This window comes from Phascolarctos cinereus, unplaced genomic scaffold (assembly GCF_003287225.1).
Source record: "Phascolarctos cinereus isolate Bilbo 61053 unplaced genomic scaffold, phaCin_HiC Scaffold_4;HRSCAF=312, whole genome shotgun sequence".
NCBI lineage: Eukaryota > Metazoa > Chordata > Mammalia > Diprotodontia > Phascolarctidae > Phascolarctos > Phascolarctos cinereus.
In genome coordinates, this window is record NW_027555847.1 from 718,750,266 (window position 1) to 718,768,371 (window position 18,106).

The 18,106-nt window shown below is 40.9% G+C and overlaps 1 pseudogene; it reads left to right on the forward strand.

Moving 5' to 3' along the window:
• Positions 1-15,809, forward strand: part of LOC110215304 (puromycin-sensitive aminopeptidase pseudogene) — a 58,889-nt pseudogene extending 43,080 nt beyond the window's left edge.
• The last annotated feature ends 2,297 nt before the right edge of the window (positions 15,810-18,106 follow it).

Sequence of the window (18,106 nt, forward strand, 5' to 3'; positions counted from 1 at the left end):
TTTATCTTTTTGTTTGACTTGTCAGAGGCCATTGGTGGTGTTGAAATCTCGCGCTATTGTTTCTCTGTACAATGCTTTTGGTAATTCTGTTCATTTTTCTCTTTAAATTTTGTGTTGCCATGCCAATTATTGTTCTAAAATTGAATACTGATATTTTTCACTGTCAATGCCACCTTTATGCATAATCCAGTTCTTGGTTTTATCTCGCAGTACTTTCTAATTGGAATTCAGCTCTCTCTGACATCCTGACTACAATGCTTATTCTTCTGGAGAGAGCTGGAGCCTTCTATCTCTGAATCCATACTCTCATTTTAAATCAGGATGGGCCTTTCTAAAATGTCCTGAAGATGGAAGCGAGGTCACATAACAGATCATGAATACAAATGTACGTTATAAGAATAGCGTCAGGAATGCTAAAGGTAGGATGAGCCGAAGCTATCAGAGGAAGCTAAGGACAGGGAAAATGGAGGGAGGGGGTGGTTTATATCAGGGAAAAGGGACAATTTTTAAAAAGAGAGAACTCCTGTTCAAGGCAGATGGAACAATCATGAGCAATGATGGTTGACTGGAGAGGCACAGAACAAGGCTAACAAAGTGGGGTGCAAAGAGATAAATGGGACCATATAGTTATTCATCAGATTTAGTGGGGTGAGACCCAAGGCTGGATTACAACTCTGGAAGGCTAGACCATATTCAAAAGAAACAAGATATGTGAAAGGGGTCAAGACAGCACTGAGTACCACCTTCTATAGGAAGCCTTTCCTAATTCCCCCAGCTGCTAGTACTGCCTTCTTCTAAAAAATTACCTTATAAGTTTTTCAGATAGAAGACAGATGGATGGATGGATAGATACATATATAAATACATAGACATATAGGTAGATAGATACACAAATGCATAGATAGATGGATAGATAGATAAATAGATACATGGATACATATGTAGATTCATAGACATGTAGATGCATAAATAGATGGATTGATAAATGGGTAGATAGCTAGATACATAGATGCATAGATAGATAGATAGATAGGTAGATAGATAGATAGACAGACAGACAGACAGATAGATAGGTAGATAGATAGACAGACAGATATGTACATGTTGTCTTCCTCAATAGAATGCCAACTCCTTTGAGTCAGAGACTATTTCATTTTTTAATTTGGTCGTTGTATATCCCATCCCCAAGTAGAGTGGCTGGTGTATAGCAAGCACTAAATAAATGTTTCTGGATTGATTGATGTGAGAATAACCAGAAAGCAAAGTTGGGAAGCAAAGAGCATGGAGAAGAATGAACAGGAGTCCATTGGTGGGACCTTTGTTGCTGACAAAGTGTAAGCTAGGAAAGTAAGATGGCGACCCATTCCTCCATCCCTTTCTCCCTCTAGGGAGAGGCCAAGTTTTCTCATTTGCCAGTAAATACCTTCACTTCCCATTTTTCCATTGGCCCTTCCTGGCTGCTTCAGTCAGCACTGAGAGTTTCAATTCCTCCATTTAATTTTATGCTTATGTTATTTAACTGGTTGTTATTTAAAAAAAAAAAAAACAACCTCATTGGCCAACAAAACTAAACTATTTGCCCTGGTTATTGAATTATTCAGACAGATAGAGAGGGAAGACTCCTTTCCTTTAAAATAGGAGTAGGAGGAATTGGAAAGAGACTATTTTCCCCTTAGTGCAAGCTGGGGGTAAGGGGAAAATTGGAAGAGAAAATCTGATATCTTCATAATCCTTCAGGACTACAGGAGTCCCAATATGAACCCTAAACTTCTTTTCCTTTTTTTTTTAAAAAAAAAACCTTACGTCACAAAAGTATGCAGTGAAGCTGAGCAGGCTTCCCACGTGGCTCCTGAAAAATATAGCCAAACCCAGAGTGGAAAGGGCAAGGACTCAGAGCAGATGTTATAATCGGTCTGAGATGGAGACTCAATCTCCAAGCATTGGCTTTATTGAAGCTGGCAGTACCTGGAGGCAGGGGAGGCCCTGACCTCTCATACAAGCTCCCCCTGGATATATTTCGTATACATTTCCACATGTACATTTTGTCTATCCCTATAGAATGTAAGCTCTTTGAGGACAGAGACTGTTCCATTTATATCTTTTTGTCCTCAGTACTTATCATAGTGCCTGGTACAGAGAAGGCACTGAATGAATGAGTGGGTGAATGAATGAATGAATGAATGAATGAATGAATGAATGAAAAAGTGCCTACATTGTGACTCAACAGTGAGCTAAGTGCTGAGGATATAAATTCAAAAGCAAAACACCGCAGACTTAGAATTAGGTAGAAAAGTGCTTACCTAGAACTTTACATTCTAACAGAACACAGCACATTTAGGGGAGTGGTAACCAGGGAAGGTGTTCTGACATGAGAAGAAATAGGAATGGTGAGTTGAATGATAAAGCCATCAATTGATTGCCCCTATCTGAGGCAATGGGCAGCTAGCTGGCACATTGGATACAGTGCCTGACTTGGAGTCAGGAAGACTCTTCCTGAGTTCATATCTGACCAGAGACACTTGTTAGCTGTGTGACCCTGGGCAAGTCACTTAACCCTGCTTGCCTCAGTTTCCTCATCTGTAAAATAAGCTGGAGATACTTCAGTCTCTCTGATAAGAAAACCTCAAATGGAGTTGTGAAGAGTTGGACATAACTGAAAATGACTGAACAATGACAACAGCGTCCAAGGCAATGATGGTGTTGATTTGATTATAATGTGCCAAGCAAGATGCCGAAAGAAGGAGAGGGACGTGGCAGCAGTGGGGGATATGAGGAGTTCCTGTGCAAAGGCATATAGGATATGACTAAAATGAAAAATGGCTTGCTGTCGATTGACTGATTAACTTGCCTTAATATAATTCCATCTCCAAGCATGCTACCTCCCTCCTGATAACGAGGTGATGAAATCATCGTAAAGATTGAGACACTTTTTTCCCCCCAGATGTGGCCAGCATAGGGATTTGTTTTGCTTGACTATACATGTTTGTAATGGGTTTTATTTTTCTTGCTTTCCCAATAGAGGGAGGGAAAGAAGAGAGAGGAAAAGAATGAAGACCTGGAAATAAAATAAAAGGGAATTTTTTTAAAAAAAGATAATTTAAAACAATAATTCTATCCTTCAAATAATAGAGGAACATGGGAAAGACTTGATTTCTGCCAGCAAAGAGGAATCAATCGCAAGGGTGCAAGGGATGGAAATCTTGTGGGGAACTGCTCACTCTTTGTTAGAGTTTGTGATCAAAGAAAGGAAAGCTGACAATTATCTGACAAATTTCAAATAATTCAGAGAAAAAAATAAATAGAATCCCAAGATGAACATTCTCCCCATCACTCACCAAATAAAATTCTACAAAAGAGCTCAGCCCAGGAGGAATGGAAAGTTCTCAAAAATTAATTTCTAAAGACCCGAGAGAAACAATTCTAATGAGAAAGACAAGAGTGAGGGGCCCAAGGACAGTGAAGTAGATGCATAGGGAACTATCTATCAATCAACTTGTGTCTTTTTCCCCCAAATATTTGTATATATTTTTTTCCGATTATACGTAAGAACAAATTTTAACGATTTTTTTTTTAATTTTTTGAGTTCCAAATTCTCTCCCTCCCTTTCCTTCCCCCTCATTGGGAAAGCAAGCAATTTGATATATCTTATATATGTATAGTCACATAAAACATATTTCCACATTAGCCATGTTGTGAAAGAAAACACAGACAAAAAGAAACCCAAGGCAAATAAAGTAGAAATCTTTAAAAGGATGCTGCATTCAGACTCCATCAGTTCTTTTGCAGAAGGTGGATTTTTCATCATAAGGCTTTTGGCATTGTCTTGGATCCCCTCAATTTCCAGTTCTTTGCCATCACAAAAAGAACTGCTACAAATATTTTTGTACATATTAAGTCCTTTCTCTTTTTCTTTGATCTCTTTGGGATACAGACCTAGTGGTGATATTTCTGGGTCAAAGGGTGTGCACAGTTTTATAGCCCTTTGGGCATAGTTCCAAATTGCTCTCCAGAATGGTTGGATCAGTTCACAACTCCACCAACAATGCATTAGTGTTTCGATTTTCCCACATCTTCTCCAACATTTATCATTTTCCTGTTTTGTCATGTTGGCCAATCTGATAGGTGTGAGGTGGTACCTCAGAGTTGTTTTGATTTGCATTTCTCTAATCAATAGTGATTTAGAGCTTTTTTCATATGACTATAGATGGCTTAATCAGGTTATGTCTTTAAAAGACATATACAGAAAATGGAAGCATGGACAAAGGCAAAGGAAAAGAAAGGCAAAGGAAAAGAGTGTCAATGTCCTGAAGAAAAGATTCACTGGGGGGGAAATCTTTCTATCAAGTATATCTGATAAGGAAATAGTTGGATCTCTGAGATCCAAGACAATTGACAAAAATATAGCAAACCAAAAGTCAATTCTCCCATTGAGAAGTTATTGAAGGATATGAATAAACAATTCTCAAAGGAAGAATTACATCTTGAAAACCATACGTGGAGGGTGGTGGTGATATGTGTGGGTGCTGTTGTGTTTTTACCTATAGAGGTTATGTGTGCCCACACAAGGAGGCAAGAACAGACATCTCTAGTGTATCTTTCCCCTACCCTTCTCCAAGGAAGACATTGATTTCTGGCAGGAGGGAAAGCAAGAGGTTGGGGTCAGTGGTTGGCCAGTCTGCTGTCCTCAGAGGGAGGGGATATCACACTAGAATTATATCTTTCTACTCCCTTAAATACTGTTAATCTAGGGGAAATAATTTTAGGTTCAAGTAACATTCCTGTTCTCTATCCCTTAATGGGAAAGGAGGATACCCAAGTTATAAATCCAAGGCTTAACTGGTCAACCCTTCCCACAGATGCCAGTTCCATAATGAACTCACATAACAAATAGCAAGCCAGCCCATTTACCCAAACAGAGATAGGAAAATAGAAATTAGAGAAAGTAAACATAGGAAACTATATACCAAACAATACTGAGTGAATGAGCTCTCCCACTGAAAGCAAGATAATTCAGCTCAACCAAGCGCCTCAGATCTTACCCAAGGGAAATTCCCCAGAGTTGGGGAAAGAGACGTGATATCCAGCTCCTCCAGAGTCTTTCTCTCCCTTCAGGGACCTGAAGAGAGGTTGGAATGATAGATCTTTCTCAGTGCTGGAAGGCTCACAAGAAGGATCATTCTCTCCATCACTCACCAATTTCATCACTCATGTAGGCATGGGGCATCAAGTAACCAATTTTAACAGGAAAAGAATCTCACACGATTGGCCCTCTGAGCCAAAGGTTACACCTATAAAATAATGTTTCCAATCACTAATAAGAAAAATGCACATCAAAAGAACTTAGGTTTCATCTCACATCCAAGAAATTGGCAAAGTTGACAAAAGATAGGAATAGTTAGTGATGGAGGGATTGTGAAAAGACTGACATATTAACGAATTACTGCTAGAGCTTAGAATTGGTCCGTTCAGCCTACAAAGCAATTTGAAATTATTTGGAGAGAGCGACTAAAATGCTGATACTCTTTGACCTAGAGATTCCACTGCTAAGCATGTGCTCCCAATGAGGTCTGTAACAGAAAGGAAGCCTTGGTAGATATCAAAATATTTATAGTAGTATTTTTAACAGCAAAGAACTAGAAACAAAGAAGATTCCCGCTTTGTTATGGCTAAACAAATTGTTGTATGTGAAGATACTGGAATATTATTGCACCATAGGAAAATTAATATGATTAATGTAGATAAGCATGGGAAGAAATATGAATTGATGCAAAGTAAAGTAAGCAAAACTAGAATAATATATAAGGTGATTTCAACAAAATAAATGGAAATAACCACAAAACAATTTAAAAAATACTTTGAAATGATAATGACCAAGCTTTGTCCCAAAGAAGAGTCATGAAAAGACACCAGCCCTCATTTTTTTTATATGAGGGGGAGTGGGAACATGGCATTAGACATTTTTTTTCATATATTGGGCAATCTTGCTAAATTTTTTATATCACTTTAAAAATTTCTACATTACAAAGTATGTCTCCCTGGGGGAAGGGCGATACATTAGGAAATACAGGTGATGCAAAAATAAAAAACATCCATAAAAATTTATGTAATGAAAAGACTGGCCAATGAGCACCCAGTCCTTAATGCACAATACTCAAGCGAAGACTTCCTAAGTCTACTTTTGCATTCAAACATGCATAGGTATCCTCTGACTCTTTCCTGATGGCCTACAGTGTGGTGACAAAAAGGCTTTTAATTAGCTGCTGTGTTCATGCAAATTGTTCAGAGGAACACACTATATTTCTTTGTCTCTGTCTCTCCATCTGTCTTCTCTGTCTCTGTTTTTCTTTGTGTATCTGTCTCTCTGTGTTCCTGTCTCTCTCTCTGTTTCTCTCCCTGTCTCTGTCTCTCTGTCTCTGTCTCTCTGTCTCTGTCTCTCTCTCTCTCTCTCTCTCTCTCTCTCTCTCTCTCTGTTTTCCCTGACAGTTTTTAAGTGGGATGGAAGAAATTTTGAGAGCATCTAGGTGGGAGCAGAGGGAGTATTCCAGTTAGCCAGTCTCCTTTACATCCCCATCTGGCCATCATGCAGCTGTGAACATATATCTCCTCTGTTTCTTTTGTCTCGTGTTTGTTCTTTCCTGATCTTAGATGAATTAGTGATAGAGATAGAATAGACCTGGCTATGACTTTGTAAACTTCAGTAAGTTTCAAGACTCATCTCAGCAGCCTCAGCCAGTGAGTAACAACCTACTTGACTCAGCCCAACAGAGTATTGACCTGTCAGATCTGCCATGCTATGAACTGTAGGGTGTGTAGGGTGTTCAAGGAGGACTGGTACCTATCCATCCACCCATCCATCATCTATCCACATATCTATCCATCTATTAAGTTCTCCATCCATTCATCTATCTATCTACTTCTATATGCATTCATCTACCTATCTATTAATCTATTGGGTATATGGGTATTCAGGGAGGAGGAGCACCTCTGGTGTGAGAACTTGCCCAGTCCTTTCCAAGGCTGTTCACCTACCTTTGGTGTCTACCTGCCACCCAACTCTCCCTCGGGGCTCCAAGAAGCTGTAGCATGTGCAGTGGCCACACCCCAGTAAAACCATTTTGGCAGATGAGCTAAACTAGGTTGAGGGTAACTGATGAGCTTCAGACCCATTGATGAGTTAAGGAGATGTCTACCCCAGGCATGTCAAGACTTCCCCCAGCTGACTGGGAAGATGAGAACAATTTGTTCCAATGGGCTGTGAAGGCAGCTGAAGCAGGCTCTATGGAGCGCTTAGAGCTTAGGCAGACATCAAAGATGCCAAGGTCAATCACTACATCCCAGGTCATTGCCAATCATCTTGATTTTTGTCCTGCCCCTGGACTTCAATGACTCTGGAAAAGAGAGTGAGGCTGACAACTTTGTGCAGCTCTGCTTCACTTAAATCCAATTCACACACAAGTCAAGACATCACCTGTGATGTCATTGGTCCTCTTTAAAGACAAAGGATGAATAACAATTCCATGTCCTACTAACTAGGGAGTAATATACCCATCAGCTCTGCCACACCCCAAAGTGACCTAAGTTTGAGTCTACTCCACCCTGGGACCAAATGGGTGTGTAGAAGAGAAAGCAGACTTCCAGTTTGGAATATTTTTGCACTGTAAGAAATTGTGAAATGGACAGTTTCAATGACACCTGGGAAGACTTGAATGAGCTTATGTGAAGTAACATGAGCAGAACTAGGAAAACAACGTCTGCAATAACAGTAACACTATAAAGCAGAATGAGACGTGTACTTTCGGACATGGCTGATGCAAAGTCTGTTTGTGGTTTTTTGTTTGGTTTTGGTTTTGCTGAACTAAATTTTAAAAAATTTTTCTTTTTCTTCAGTAGGGAAAAGGGGAGAATTTTAAAAGTCAAGTCAACTATAATTTGTTAAGTAGTTATGCATGCTAAATACTAGGGATACAAAGAAAGGCAAAATAATAATGATAATAATAGTACCTTTTCTCAAGGTGCTTATGGTCTAAGGGGGGGTGGAGGTGATAACATGCAAAAGACATGCAACTATGTACAAAGAAGATATATACAAGACAAATCAGAGATAACCACAGAGGAAAGGCACCAGCTTTAAGGAAGAGTGGGAAGCTTCCTGCAGAAGGTAGGACGATAGCCAAGATCTGAAGGAAGACAGGGAAGGGACCACAGAAGAAAGAACTGGTAGCAATGGGTGGCACATTCACGGAGGCCAGTTTAGACCTGATGTCAGGAAATTCTCCCTAACATTGGGGAGCTGTCCCAACGTGGAATGGGCTGCCTTAGGAGGTAGAGGCTTCCCTTCATTGGGGGTGTGCAAGTGGAAACTGGATGTTCACTCATCAGGAGCATTGTAGACAGAAGAGATTGGAGGCAAGAAGAGGCAATGAGGCTTGGACCAGGCGTGGTAGCTGCACAAATGAAGGGAAAGGGGTGGATGTGAGGTGCAGTGGAGGCAGAAACTGACAAGATTTGGCAACTGATCCACTATGGAATATGCAAGAGAGTGAGGATGGAAGGCAACCCCAAAATGGTGATGCTGATGGCAGGAAGGATGGCAAGTGGTATCATCACCAGAAATGTGGAAGCATAGAGAACGGGTAGGTCTGGCGGGAAGATGGTGACCCAAAAGTCCACCCATCACTTGTACCAGCACAGTTTCTAATTTTTTTGATAACTGTGTCATTTCCTGTGCTTGTTTTCTTTCTATGTCTGTTATCTCCGAGGCTGTGGTTGTAGCTTCTGCTGATTGCTTGAGGTTTTTATTCAGCAGTTAATGATGCTTCTTTCTCTCTACTTATAGAATCACCCCCTCTCCAGTGCATCCTCTACAGAACCACCAAAATAATCTTCCTAAAGCACAGGTCTCACCTCGGCACTCCCTTGCCTAAGAGGCTTCCTATCACCTCTTAGTTAAGATAAGAACTTCTCAGCCTGACTTTTAAAGCCTTCCATAATATGGCTGCCACTAACTGGTTTGCCTATCACCCTCTTTTGTATACTCTCTGTTTCAAACTGGCCTACCCCATTGGTCCCTGTACAACACATCTCATCTCTCATCTCCTTCATTTCTCTCCTGGCCCTGCTCCAGCTTTCTGGACCTCTTTCTCTCATCCTGGAAGCTGCCGTGGCTACCATTCTTCAGCATCTTCTCACCCTAGATTACAGGAGTAAGGAACCCGTGGCCTTGGACTGAATCCAAACTCAATGTTCTGTGAAGCTTGGACTCGGTCAAAGGGCTGCACTTGAGGACCTAGAGGGCCACATGTGGCCTCAAGGCCCAGGTTCTTCTGGTCCTCCTAGGACCTCCATTTTAAGGAAGGACCCGAGAGAGTTATATTCCCTCCATTTCTCTATCATCCTGGCTTTTCAGCTCCCTTTTCTGTATTGTCTTAGAATATAAGCTCCTTGAGGGCAGAGACTATCTTTTATTTTCCTTCTATATGTATTCCAAACACTTTGCATAATGCCTGGCACGTAAGGGCTTTAAAAAATGCTTGTTGACTTGATTCCATTTCTTTACACAAATGGTCCCACATAAAGGGAATTTGCTCCTTCTGTGACTCTACCCAATAGAATCTCTACCATCCTGTAAAACATAGCTCAGCTACTGCCTTCTACCCAAGGCCTTTCTTGATCCTTCTAGCTCCTAGCACCCCCTCCCTCAGGAAGTTGGGCAGCTACTTGGCACAGTAGATAGAGCACTGGGCTTGGAATCAGGAAGACTCTTCTCCATGAGTTCAAATCTGGCTTCAGACACATACTAGCTATGCGACCCTGAGAAAGTCACTTAACCCTGTTTGCCTCAGTTTCCTTATCTGTAAAATGAGCTGGAGGAGGAAATGGCAAACTGCTCCAGTATCTCTGCCAAGAAAAACCAAAAATGGGGTCACGAAGAGTCAGATATGACTGAAACAACTCGACAACAACAACCCACAAAATGACTTTGTACTACCTCCTGTATATTTTGTATTTATTTGCTCACAACTCTCCGCCAGAATGTAAGTTCACTGAGGCCAGAGACTGTTCCATTTTGGTACTCATAACCCCAGTGTCTAGCATGGTGCCTGGCCCATAGTGGGTACAGAATAAATGCTTCTTGTCTTACTGATGGATCTAGTCCAACTTCACCCAGTAGAATTTTAGCTCTTTGGGAGCAGGGACTGCTTTTCCTTTTTGTCTTTGTATCGGCCACACGTAGTACCTGCAGCACAATGCCAAACATATAGTGGGTATTCAGTAAATGCTCACAGAATTGGATTGAATTAGTGTGCTATTATATTCTCCTATTTGCTTAGTCTTTCACATTATTTCTTACCCAATTTTATTTGCTGGTGTTGAGTTATATCGGTCATGTCTGACTCTTTATGACCCCATCTGGGGTTTCCTTGGTACTGGAGTGTTTTGCCATTTCCTTGTCCAGCTTATTTTACAGATGAGGAAACTGAGGTAAACAGGGTTAGGTGACTTGCCTGGGGTCTGAGTGTCTGAGTGTCTGAGGCCGTATTTGAACTCAGGAAGATGAGTCTTCCTGACTCCAGGACCTGTGCTCTATCCACTGCTCTACGTCCCTGCCCCCAAACTTTATTTAGTAACACTTAATTCTAGCTTGAGTTGCTCCCACTGATTTTTGTTTGTTTTTTAATTTACTACAAGCTTTTCTTCGGTTGGTTCCTGTGATTTTTCTTATTGCGTAAATTCCTGCCTTAATTCTTTCAATGTGTCATTAAATGTTTTTAATGTATGTGAAGTATTTTGTAAAACTTCACACCTTTTATGAACATCAGCTAGTGTTCTGTTGTTCAGAGAACCATTTCATAAATCTGTTCTCTTGAACTGAATTAAAATTAGTACCCACAATTAATACAATACCAATAAAAAATATTACTGGGATACTTCATAGAATTAGGTAAAATAACAATGAAAGTTATGTAGCAGAATGTCCAGGGATATCAAGGGAGACTATAAAGGAAAAAAAAAGAGGAAGTAGGACTTCCATTACCAGCTTCCCAATTACACTACAAAGCAGAACTTGTTAAAACTCTAGGCACTGGATAGAAAACAGATAAGTGAAGCAGCCTGGATAATACCAGAGCAGTGTTCAATGAATCCAAGATCACACACACACACACACACACACACACACACACACAGAGGAAATCATTATCCAATAAAAATTGTTGGGAAATTTAAATCACAGAATGGCAGAAAAAGATGTTTGACCAACATCTCACGCTGTTCACTACAATCAATTCCAAATGGCTCAGTGATCTCATTGTAAAACCAATGCCTTGATACTCTCATGGATCTGGCATCCCATTGATGAAGATGTGCCCCTTTAATGATTCAGATCCCAACCTGTCATTGACATGGTCCCTAAGGAGAATTCCTGGGATTTCCTAGGCATGATGGTTCTGGAGTCTAGACTTCTAAACAGAGTAGAAAGATATCCTGGACAGCATTAGCCTAAGGACTGCCTCATAGAAAACCCCAAGTTCATAAGTTCAGAGATCTGTCTTATGTACATAAAAAGGGAATTTCCTTATTAGCATGCCTCTTGGAGAAAGAAGAGGATGGTGTGCAAAGTCCACGATACTGAGAAGAGCAACAGCAACAGATTAAAGCCATGACATGGGAGAACAAGGGATACGAACCTTGATAATTCCCCCTGTTATTACAGTGAATTATTCAAACACAGGTACAACAGGAAAGAGAGTCTGTCTAGCAGCCGCAAAGCGGATTTTCCTTTTGAGGAGAATCCAAACCATATGGTGGTTCTATGAATCTGAGAGAAATTGTTTAGGAACCTGTAGGAAAAAAGAGATTCATCAGAATGTCAGGGTATTGCCCTGTTTGCAACTCCAAATTCAATTCCCTTCTGTGGAGTGATCTTGAGTCAGAAGGAGTTTAGTACCCTGGCAGGAAAGTAAGACTTACCAAAAAGGGAAGAAAGTTGTGTTGATTGTTTATGCGTAATTGTGAAACCTTTTAAGTGTTTCTGCATTTTATGTGGGTTTAAAGGCTGTTCTATAACCAATAAATGGATTTGTTACCTTGAATGCTTGTACAGGACCTAGGGACTCTGTCACCCACGTTTGTGGAAGCTTAAAACAGGAACTAAATATAAACTGTGTTCAGTGATTTCCTAGTATAAACTCTGGGTGGGAACACGAGCCAGAAAATGAGCGGTCTTTTGCAGTGGTCACCAAACCCAGACCCCATCTGTGTAAGCCCAAAGCTGGGGGGGGATGAGGGAAATGGACAACAATGCACAATGAAAAATGAAAATGTTTTATGCAACAAAAAACAATATATCCAGAATAAAGGGGAAAATGCAGATTGGGAGGAAAAAACTTTACAATAAACTTCTCAAATAAAAGCCTCAAACCTTAATCTACAAGAAATTCACACAAATTTACAAGAGGAATAACTATTATTCACTGATAAACACATAATATTATTAGCAATCTGAAAGGGCTTGAACTTTCTAATAGAAAAACATTAGTTAAAAACAATTCTGAAATATTTCCTTTAAGCCCACCAAATTGGCAACTTAATAAAATGATAAAATCCAATGATGATGAAATTTTCAAAAAAAAAAGACCACCAATACTTTGCCGACAGAACTAGGAACTGAGGCAAACTTTTTAAAAAGAAATATGACATCTTACAGTAAGAGCTAAAAAAAAAAATTACTGATGTCTTCTCATGCAGTGATTCCATTACAAAAACTATACCTGAAAGGATGTTACTGATAGGACAAAAAGACTTATCTGTGAGTTAATTTAGGCCTATGCTCCCCAGTTGATACCACTGATAGAGGGTGGTTGGAAAAAAATAAAGAAGGAAATGGCCCACACAATGCATATTTGGCTTTAGGGAGGGACAAGACAAAAACCAGACAGTGGCCTAACCTTGTAGCACAGACTGGCCTAGCCTCTTAGGGGCTGAGTTAGGGAGTAAGCAGCTGACCCTTGACCTCACCGTCTGTCCAGAGTAAGAGAAAGGTCTCCTATTGTAGTCTGGACTGTCAGGCAGTTGACCAAAGGGTCTGAACTCTCCAGCATCCCCAGCAAATGCCCTTTTGAATAACCCCCTGACTGCCCTGAGACCTGCCAGTCCCAGAAAGGACCATCTCTGAAAACCATTTCCCCAGGAGCTCCTCACATGTATATAGGCCTGAGTTCAAATGTGGCCTCAAACACTTGCTAGTGCCTGTGACCCTGGGCAAGTCACTCAACTCCTGTCTGCCTTAGTTTCCTTAACTGTAAAATAGTAATAATACCTACCTCCCAAGATTGTTTTGAGGATCAAAAGAGATCATATTTGTAAAGTGCTTAGGACAGTGTCTGACACATAGTAGACACTATTAAGTTAAATTAAATTAAAATAAAGGGATGGTTCATGAATGTTTAGAAAAGTTAAGCAGTAATCACACAGAGCCAGCAAGGCTTCACCATGTACAGGTCCTGCTTTCTAGACTAACCTCATTTCCCTTTTGGATATAGTTACTAAACTAGGAGTTCTGGGAAATGTGATAGACTCAGCTCACCTCACTAAGTATTTGGCAAGATCTCTCATGCCCATCTTGTGGATGAGGTGAAGCATGGACTCAGTTGTCACTGCCAGCTGAGCGGGTGGTGACATTCTAGAATATGCCAGGAGCCAAAATCGAGCTCACTGCTCTCCAATTGGCATATTTCAACCCCTTTCCTTTTTTAAAAACTGAGAAATATTTGATCTTCTCCAATCCTGTAGAACCTCTCTCTTTTCCATAATCTTCCAAAGATCCCATCCATCAATTCCCTCAGTACCTTAAGATGTAGGTCCACGGGACGAGGGGACATGGTCCAGTAAGAAGCATGTCTGGGCCTTGTTACTTACAGAGAGTCTGAATCGCTTATTGATCCAAAAAATTCCTGTTCACCCTGCAGGTGAGTTGTGGGACATCAACTCACCCATCAAGGGTATGGAAATCTTGTTACTCTGGAATGATGGACTCATTTTTGTCTAAATGAAGGCTTTGCCTCCTGAATTGGGCAGCTCAGTGGCTCAGTGGATAGAGTGATGGGCCTGAAGTCAAGAAGTTTCTTCTTCCTGAGGTCAAATCTGGCCTCAGACACTTACTAGCTGTGTGACCCTGGGTTAGTCACTTTACTCTGTTTGCCTCAGTTTCCTAATCTATAAAATGAGCTGGAGAAGGAAATGACAAAACACTCCATTATCCTGGCCAAGAAATGCAGTCACAGAGAGTTGGATGTGACAAAATCCTCTTGAATAAAGTATCTGTGCACAGACCACTGCTTCCCAGAATATGAGATCTGGACTCACTTTGCTTCTGCTGATTGTATAGGAGCCCAAGAGCTTGATGCCTTCAATAATAGTGATCCTGTTGAAGTCAGTGTGGGCCATCCTGCCCAAGTTGATGAGATGAAAGGAGCATGTGTCATCAGAATGTTGCGTGACTACATTGGGGATAAGTGAACTTTAAGAAAAGAATGAATACACTCAACTAAGTTCCAGTGGAACAACGCAGCCACAGAGGACCTTTGGGAAAGTTTAGAAAATTCCAGAGGCCAACCTTCTACAGTTGTGTTGAGGACATAAATCCAAAAAATGGGGCTTCCACTCATTTCTGTGGAAGCAGATCTGGTAGAAGATGCCAGAGTCCTGAAGTTGTCCCAATGTGAAATTCTATGCCCGTGGCCCATAGGGTGGAGAGATTATCCCCAGCAGTCGGCTCCTATAACAATTTCTATAAGTGAAGAACCTAATGAAGACAGTGAAGTCCATTTTGATGGACAAACCGGAGATCGTGTGGTTTGAGAAAATATTGGACTGCACCAGCGGGTAAAGTTAAATCTGGAAACAGATGGATTTTTATCAGATTCAATACCACTTTGAGAGCCCACTGAGCTCATTGAGAGCCAGTCATATGAGACCTTTCTTTACCTCCTGTGGCCCGACTTGGGCTACAGAATGATCTTTTTTCTTTGGGTCAGGCTGGAATCATGAGCACTGTAAATGTTCTAAAAGTCATGAAGGCTTTTGTGTGATCCCAGGGATTCTCTCAACTTTCTTGTCCCACCCAAACTTTTAGGAGAAAATCCAGCATTTTGTGAAAGATCTCTTTACCCAGAGCAGGGAAGAGATTGGGCTGGGCTGGTCCACCCGGAGAGCCCTCTAGAAGCACTTCTAGGGGACATTGTTCTAGGCAAACTAGGAAAGTCAGGACATAGTATGCAGTTAGAAGAAGCTGGTCATCATCATCATCACTGTGGTCATCGGGTTTGAGGACAGTGTGGTTTGGAAACAGATTCTTTCTGCTGATCTGAAGAGTCTTGTATATCTGATTGCTTTGAAACATTGTACTAAAGCTTCACAATGAAACAGATATGCAAGAAGGAAGAAAAGAACAAAATTGGATGAGTTTTGGGGACCACTTCACCAAAAGTTCTCACCTTTACCCTTTCAGAAGAGGTAATAGACACTATATCTGTTACTGGTGGGTAGCTAGGGGCAGCAAGCAGGGGAAATTTATGAAAGGTAACTGGGAAGAACTTTATAATCACTGCCGGGGAGAATTCTTAATATCAAGACTAAGAGAGCTAGACAGAGGGATTTGCTTTCTTCAAGGGCCATCCAGCTCTCTCAGCAGAATGTCTCATCCAGGAGGGCTGTGAACACATGCTGCTGAACACTGCTTAGCTAAAGCGAGATGCCAAGAGTATCCATCGGGACTCCTGCAGCACAAGACCTCACAAGCCACAGTGTGAACCTCCAAGCGTGCAGTCACTTTTGTCCTACTGCCTCATAGCAGGGAGAAGGTGCAGCTACTTTACAGCTGATTCATATGCCAAGAATCTGGAGTCTTTTCTCAAACCAATGGAGAGTGGACAATCAAAGTACTTAACTGATTCCTGCTCACACCCCAGAATTAAATTCTATTTTTAGAAAGGGAAATATCAATTCAGCCCCCCAAAAAAGGTAAATACAATAGTGATAAAATAAAACAATGAAACTGAAACAAAAAAAAGTGCATCAGGAACATTAATTTTCAGAATGAGCTGAAACTGATAAGGAAAACTAAGGAAAAAGAAGTGTTTGGGGGCAGAATAGTCAGTCAGTAAATAATCATCTATTAAATACCTCCTATGTGCTGGGCACTGTGCTAAGTGGTGGGGATACAAAAAAAAAAGGGCAAAAGATAGTACCTTACCTCGAGGAACTTATAATCTAATGAGGGAGACAAAGCACAAACTATGTAGAAACAAGTTAAAAACAGGATAAATAGGAAATCATTCAGAGATGGAAGACACTAGAATTAAGAGAGGTTGAGAGAAGAGAATAAAAGAAGGCATAGGACCAATGCTTGGGACAGATAGGACAATAGCAATGGAGAACACAGTAAAGCCGACCTCAACTCATTTTTCTTGTTTTCAATGATCTTTGGGTTAGAAAGGGCAAAATGGAAATGGATATGTTACAGGACACCAAACTTCTATTGATAAGTTCAAGCTACTAGATCCAAATGGACTTTGTCCCAAGGTCCCAAAAGAACTAATGGGTGTGACTGTTGAGCCCCCACCAGCGATATATGAAAGGCCATGGAAAAGGTAGGAGAAGTACCATAAGAATAGAGAAGGCCTATCGTTGTCTTGATTTTCAAGAGGAAAAATGGAGCCAAAAAATTACATGCCAATAAATTTGACTTAGATTCTTGGTATAATTCTAGATTATAATATTAAAGGGATGCATTGTGAATAGCTAGAAAAGAGCCAATATGCTCTACTGCCAAACTGGCAGGTTTGTAGACTGGTATATGAGCAGAATATCATAAATACTTTTTGTAGATAGATTTCAGAATTTAACAAAATATTTCATGCTAGTTTTGTGGAAAATATGGAGGAATATGGGCTAGATGATGATACAGTTAGGTGGATTTGAAACTAGTTGAATGACTGATTCCAAAGAGTGATTAGTTTGATGTCAGCTTAGAATGAGGTACCCAGTGAAGGGGCCCATGAGTCACCATGGTTTCACCTTTTCATTAGTGGTTTAGATGGAGGCACTGCTGGCAGGTTTATCAAATTTGCAAATGACTTAACGTTCAGAGGATTCTAACAAACTAGATAAGGGACAGAACCCAAAGAGATCTTAACGGGGCAGAATATTGGGCCAGAACTAAGATGACACTTAATGAAGGAAAACTCTTACACTTGAGTTCAAAAGATCATCTTTACAAGATTGGGAGGAGGAATATAGCTAGCAAGCTGTTCATCTGAGAAAGAGCTGTGAGTTTTAACAGCTTACTATCTTGATATAAGCCAAAAGTGCAATATGGCATCCCAAAATAAGTAATGAAATCTTAGGTCTCATTAAGAGAGACATAGCTTTGAGGAATAGGGTGGTGATTGTCCCACTGTGCTGTGCCATGGTCAGACCACATCTGGAGGATGGTGTTGCCTCTCCCCCCACTCCCCATCCTGCCTCCCCGCTACCATTAGATTATAAGCTCCTCAAGGGTAAGAATTGTCTTTGTTTTTCTTATTCTCAATGCTTAACACAGAGCCTGGCACAAAGTAGGCACTTAATTAATTTTTTTTGACTGACTGCCTGGGTTCAGTTCTAGGCATCACAGTTTGGAAAAGATTGATTAAGCCGGAGAGTGTCCAGAGGAGGACAATTAGAGTAGTGAAGTATTGAGTCCACATCATATTAGGCTTAATTGGAAGAACTCAGGATGTTTAAGCTGATGAGTAGAAGACTGGCAGAGGTAGGCGAGCATTCACTGTCTTCACGTATGTGAAGGGCTGTCCTGGTGGAGTGGGGAACCTTGGTGGTCTTGTCTGCTTGAACCCTAAGGGCAGAACCAGAAGCATTGGTTGAAAATTGCAAAAAAGCCAATTTGGGCTTGAGTTACAGGACCAATTTCCCAAAGGGTAGAGCTGTCCCAGAGTAGGGAGCACTGCCTCAAGAGCAGAAAGGCACTCCTTCATTGGAGGTCCTATAGCACAAATTAGATGGGCCCATTGCAGGTCTACGGGGCTCCTGCTTAGGCACAGGCTTCACT